We start from the raw sequence: 6514 nt of genomic DNA, 5'->3' as shown, positions 1-6514 counted from the left end.
CTCAATGTGAATACTAGCTAGGCCTTGTATATGACACTAGTGATTCAGAGCCTCGGAAGCTTGTAGTCTAGAGGTGAAGATTTGCATTAAATAATAAGAGCTGGGTGTGTTACTTCTTGCCTGTAATACCAACCTTCAAGAGGCTGAGGCAGGAAAAGGAAGAGTTCAAGGTCAACTTAGCCAATTTGGCAAGGCTCTGTCTTGAAATAAAATTTAAAAAATAAGCCAGTCATGGTAGCACACACCTTTATTCCCAGCATTTAGGAGGCAAAGGTAGATGGAGCTCTTGATCACTCGGGGTATTTAAAATTTTCCACATCATGTTACTGTATAGAGAACGCTGAGTGGAAGGTAGGGACATTAAAAAAAAAAAAAAAAAAAAAAAAAAGGCTGGGAATATAGAGCATTTGCTTAGCAAATGAGAACCTCGGTTCAATCCTGAGTATCACACCATACACAAGTCTATATGACATGAGAATGTCAACCAGGCGTGGTGACACATGCCTATAATCCCATCACTTGGAATGTGGAGGCAAGAAAATCATGTATTCAAGGTCATCCTCAGCTACATAGAAAGTTCCAGGCCATCCTAAGCTACAGGAGACCCCTCCCTTGCTTACATAACCCCCCCAAAATGTGTCATCCTAGCAAAGTATCTCCAGAGGTCTAACATTCAGGTGTATATTTATTAGCTAACTTTATTGCGCCTTCCGTAACATTAATCATTATAACGACACACCTATAAGATCTGGTCTCAGTGTCCTAGGTCAGACAAGTCTATACCCTCCATAGATTCTTCAAGAATCTAATGTGATTGACTTTGTTGCAGGCATGGATCTGAATTCAGAGGGCAGAGGGCTCTAGGCTCCAGGGTCCCAGTACTGTGGGAATGACTTATAAAATAGACATAGTCTAGACTAGTAACTTTTAATTAACCCCAGCACAGCCATGTGCTTATATATCTTGTGTGACCTGGGCACCTGACCTTGTTTCCTTGACTGTTGCAGGTTCTCCTCAGGCTAGCTGTGAAGACCCTGACCTGGGTCAGGTCCCCTGCCGATTGGGGGGGCAAGAGGCACAGAGTCAACACATAGACACCAGGAGTCAGGTGCCAGCGCTAGGCGAGGTGCTGCAGGCTCATTTAATGCAGGAGGGGGCAGGTCTTATATTTCCCTTTTCTCCACCCCCAAGTCCCTTTAGTCAGCGTATCGTTTTGTCTGTCAGCAGTCACTGGGCTCATGAGCAGGGTATGGAGGCGTGGGCTCCTTTTGGGGAGCTATTTGCAGACCAAGAAGTGAAGTGAATTCTCACTGAATCCCAGGGCTCTGAGTCTGCGCCATCTTTGGAGGCCCCTGCTACACTTGACAACCTCAATTTGGTACTGCACACAAAAATATAATGAAGAAAATGGGTAGGCTTGAGAATTAACATATCAAATTGTTGAAAGGCACCCCTCCCATCTCCATTGCATTGCACACAGTGGAGATTGGGAAGGACGTGTGACTTTGATGAATGCAATATTTTAGATGAATGTCTAGGGATGAAAAGGTATGATGGTCTGTTAAAATTAGGGTACTTCCTCAAGTGAAGCTGGAGAAACCATTCTAAATAAAACCATAGGTGAGGCCTGTTAGTATTTGGACCCACAGCAACTCCCTCCCCCAATGCAGCAGGACACCACGGGTTCGCAAAAGCCCCTAAGAATGCAGGAACCGAGTTGATGAGCACCTGATTCATCTATCCGATTCATCTATCAGGGGCAAGCTATGGGACACAGTTCCAGGGATAGAGTTTCAGCAAGACAGTTCCATCAGCACAGTTCCAGCAGACAGATGGTTCCAAGAGATTTCTAGGTGAACAAATATCCTCCAAGTTCAGATCCGCTCTTAAAAACTAAATTTAAGAGTTAAGCTATTTGTTCAGGTAATTATAATGTTGGCATTGTAATGCCACACAAGGAATTGCACCAGGGACACATGGTTGGAAATACAATTAGAGATAGTTTATTAAGAAAGGAAAAGCACTCCTAAGAATGAGAATAAAATAGTGAGTGTCGACGAAATAAACAACTCTCACCTTAAAGAAAAAAGAAGTCCAGCGTGAAGATGGAAGGGTCTTTTTGTTTTGTTTTGTTTTCTTCTGGGGACTTTTATTCACAGTTCCCCCGTAGGCCAAGCATCACATGTTGTGCACGTGAGGGCCACATGTTATTCATTCCCACGTTGCTAGGAAGGCTCATTCCTAGAGTCTAATGTAGACAAGGCTCAGTTGTAGGTGAGGAGGCAGTCTTCAGGAGAGAGGAGATAGCTGGTAAAGCCATTAAGGAAGAAACTCCTGGATCATATCAAACTATTAGCCATCAGGATCCCTATCTGACTTTTTCTTTTCTTTTGTCCTCTCTATCTGACATAACATTTGCATGTGACATATAATAGGATTAATATGCTTAAAATTAAAATAATTAAGAACATAGTCTGAACCTAATAAGGTGAAAGTAGCAGATAAGGAAAATAAGCATCCTAACTAACCAAAAAATCCTCTGCATGTGTCTTCATATTTCCTAATTAGACTGATTATATGCTTTCCCCCTGTGTCTACAGTCATTTGTACCTCATAGAAGTTTATTTGATGTTTGGAGTACCTGAAATAGTTCATTATCCTCTAATTCTAATCTTTCTTCCGGCCAGTTTGATTGTCATGTGGGGTGGCTAGCTCTAATTCTAGAAAGGATTGATCTTCAATATCTAAATTATTATAACTCTTATTAATGGGTAATAACTTGACCTGTCCTATTATTTTGGTATTATACCAGATTCCAGTTTGGGAAAGTAAATGTACAGTCACATTACAGAAGAAGTCAGATAATAGTATAGTATCATTTTGAATTCCTCCCCAACAAAATAGACCTTTTCCCATGTACCAGATATTGTTTATGGCAGGGGTGGAAGCAAGAGGCCAGACCTGTGAGAAGTCAGGATTCCATATAGTCTGTGGGCACAACCAAATCTTGCTTCTTATTTCACAGTCAGAGAGGGAAATGGGACTCCAATAGGAGTCATTTTGTAATACTGCCCATCTACTTCCCATAGGCAGGATACGACTGTTATTTAGTATTTTTCCAATCCCAGCTAGCTGTACTACAGAATACTTTAAAGAGTCATTTAATTGGGGAACATGGGCTCTCAAAGTACAGTGTCTAAGTTACAAACTCCTGCTATTGTTCTCCATAAGTGCGGTTTCCCATAATTTTTCCATAGATCATTAGCCCTAGCATCTGCACTAAGAAGTGTTGGCCGTTGTCCCATCGCTACCTCAGATTCCATCTGTTTTGGCATTGTCAGCACACTTTGTTGAGTCAAAGTACAGGCTCTTTCCCATCTCTGAGTTTGGGAGTAATCCTAGATAGTCTGCTTTGTGTTTTTGACCCATTCATGTAATATATTATTTTCCTTTAGAAGAGTTTCCCAAGCTTTTCCCTCTTCTTGGAATAGCATTCCCTCTATATGTCCTATTTTTGAAAGTGAGTCCTTCTCTAAGGAATGTCTTTTGATACTTTATGGCCCTTCTTCAATAGTTGCTATAATAGGCAGATGGTGTCTTTAAGACAGGCATCATAGGAGGGAGAGCACAAGAGCAGGTCATCTACATATTGAATTAGAGTAGATTTATACAAGAATTGTATGTCTTATAAATCAGATTTAAGAATTTGAGAAAAATATGTGGGACTTTCAGTGTATCCCTGAGGCATCACAGTCCACGTATACTGTCTTTTCTCCCACGTAAAAGCAAACAAAAATTGGCTATCTGCTGCAACAGGGATGCTGAAAAGGGCACTACAAAGACCTACTACTGAAAAACAGGCTGTGTTTAGAGGAATGTTAGATAACAAGGGGTGAGGATTAGGCACTACTGCATGTCTAGGGATGACTATCTTATTTATGGCCCGGAGGTCTTGCACAAATCTCCAACCTCTCCCATTTGGTTTTTTTATAGGTAATATTGGAGTATTACAAGGGCTGGTGCAAGGGATTATGAGCCCTTTTTCTCAGTATTCTTCTATGATGGGCTTGATTCCCATTAGGGCTTCGTGTCTCAAAGGGTATTGCTTTATATTTGGCAAAGGTTTGCTTTTATCTATTGTTATTTCAATTGGAGCAGCAGATCTTATTCATCCTATGTCTTGTTGAGGATTTTGCCCATAATTCCTCTGGTACTTGAGAAAGGAAGTTATCATTTAACTCCTGTGGGGTCTTTTCTAACTCCTTCGTAAGTGGCATGGAGAAAACAGAGGACTGGAAATTTTCACTGTCCGTAAGTTTAAGATCATTTCTCCCTTTTGGGAGGAGATATGAGCATTTTGTGTCTCTAAAAAGTGATGTCCTAACAAATGGATAGGGGCGCAATTTACCAGTAGAAAAGTGTAATACTCCACAGTTTCTCCTAATTGGAATTTTATAGGCTTTGTCTTAAAGGCAGTTATGGGTAGGTTAGAAACTCTCACCATTTGTAGTCTAACTTTACTCTGAGGGAGAGGGCTTTTAAATATGGTGGGATTTAAAACAGATAGAGTAGCCCCAGTATCTACCAGGGCCTTTGTTTCTTCTCAGTTAATAATTATCTCTATTTCTCCTAAGGTATTAGTAAGGAGTAAAGGAAAAACTCTCTGTATTCCCTTAGAGCAGCCCTATTCTTGCTTAGTTTTTCTTTCAAGGTCTCTCTGAGAGGCCTGCTGCTCTTTCTGGGAGAGCACCCATTTTAGTTTCTTGCAATCTTTTAAAATGGCCAGGCCTTTTGCAATAGTTACAAATTGCCTTTTCCTTTTCAAGATGGAAGGAATTTATAGGTCTCCCTGCCTGGGAGCTTAACTGTTTCAATTATAAGCTCATAACTTTGGTAGTGATGTCCTTTTCCTTTTTAATAATAGTTCTGGAAAGTTGGTCTGCTAAGGTAACAAGGGCATCTGTGGGAAGCGAGGCCCATGTTGTATTATTTCGGTTGACTAAAGTAGACAGCTCTTCTTCTAGCCCTTCCATGAATGCAGAATTCAGTAAGGCATCATTCTTGTGACCCTCAAAGCTCTCAGGAGGAATTCCTGAGTGCTGTTTAAAAGTTTTTACAAATCTGACATAGAATTCAGGTACAGTTTCCCCAGGCCTTATCTTACACTGCTGTATTTTGGCTCAGTCAATAGTCTGTGGGAATAATTTTGGTATCACGGCACAGAGGCAGTTTCCTAATTCATGGCAGGCATTTTTAGCATCAGCATCTATTTTATTGAAGTCCTCAAAGGGATTCCTCCAGTCTGCAAGCAAAACCATTCCTCTGCTTTCCCTCCTGAAGCCAATAATTGAATTAATTGGTATAAGTCAGAGAACCCAGGTTCATATGTTAGTAGAGTGATCTGAACTTCTTTAGCAAATCCTAGAGGGTCCTGAGATGGGTCAGGGAACCCCACAATCAAAGATTTTGACTCACTTTTTGTCCAGGGAGTATATATCTAGGTCCCCTCTTCCTCTGGGTTTTATCTTAAAAGGGGCCATAATAATTCTTTCTTTTGGTATAGAATTGTGTTCCTCTAGACAGTTGCTAAAGTCCCATAGGGAACTGTTACTACTGTCGCCTTGAAGAACACTAGATGTGGGGGCCACTAGATGTGGGGACCTAAAGGCCCTGCCTTGCAGAAGTCTGAGAGGAAGTTACTGGGGTGCGGCCTGACTTGTTTTAAAAGTCTGAAGGATACTTCCGCACTACTGACGAGTGCGTGATCAGCGCATGACCATCCTTAAGATACACGGGCCGGGAGGGGAGGGGGGATATTTCCAGGTACCTTTATAAGCTCTGTAACACCTGCAATTGGGGACCTAAAGGCCCTGCCTTGCAGAAGTCTGAGAGGAAGTTACTGGGGTGCGGCCTGACTTGTTTTAAAAGTCTGAAGGATACTTCCGCACTACTGACGAGTGCGTGATCAGCGCATGACCATCCTTAAGATACACGGGCCGGGAGGGGAGGGGGGATATTTCCAGGTACCTTTATAAGCTCTGTAACACCTGCAATAAATGAGTCCCTGCTTGACTAGACTCCCCATTGCGTCTGACTGTCCCCGGTACTGGGGGCGGCATGGGCTGGTGAACGGCATGCTTACTCATCCCCAATCATCATTTCGTGGGGGTCGCTGGTTCAAACCCCCCACAGCTAGGTAATATCTTTCCATCACTAGGAAGAAGAGTAGGAGGGCGGGTGATAGGGGAGGAGGGGGTTGAAGATCTTCTGACAGAGGAGGCAAAGTTAGAGAAGGATAGATAGAGCAGAGGGCTGAGAAGAGTTAAGTCCTTCAGCATTTATCTTTAGTTTTGACACAATCTCTAAGATTTTCTTATTACTTTCCTGTCCTTCAATACCTTTCTTTAGTTCTGATACTGTTTCTAAGTCTCTTATTCATTTCTTGTAAGTTAGCAATTTTATCATTTCTTCTCTTAGATGCTTCTAAATTCCAATTAAAGTTGGCTGCTCATTC

The sequence above is a fragment of the Nannospalax galili genome, unplaced genomic scaffold (assembly GCF_000622305.1).
Source record: "Nannospalax galili isolate Female #2095 unplaced genomic scaffold, S.galili_v1.0 scaffold253, whole genome shotgun sequence".
Taxonomy (NCBI): Eukaryota; Metazoa; Chordata; class Mammalia; order Rodentia; family Spalacidae; genus Nannospalax; species Nannospalax galili.
The sequence above is the reverse complement of the archived record's forward strand: the minus strand, read 5'-3'. Positions refer to the sequence as shown.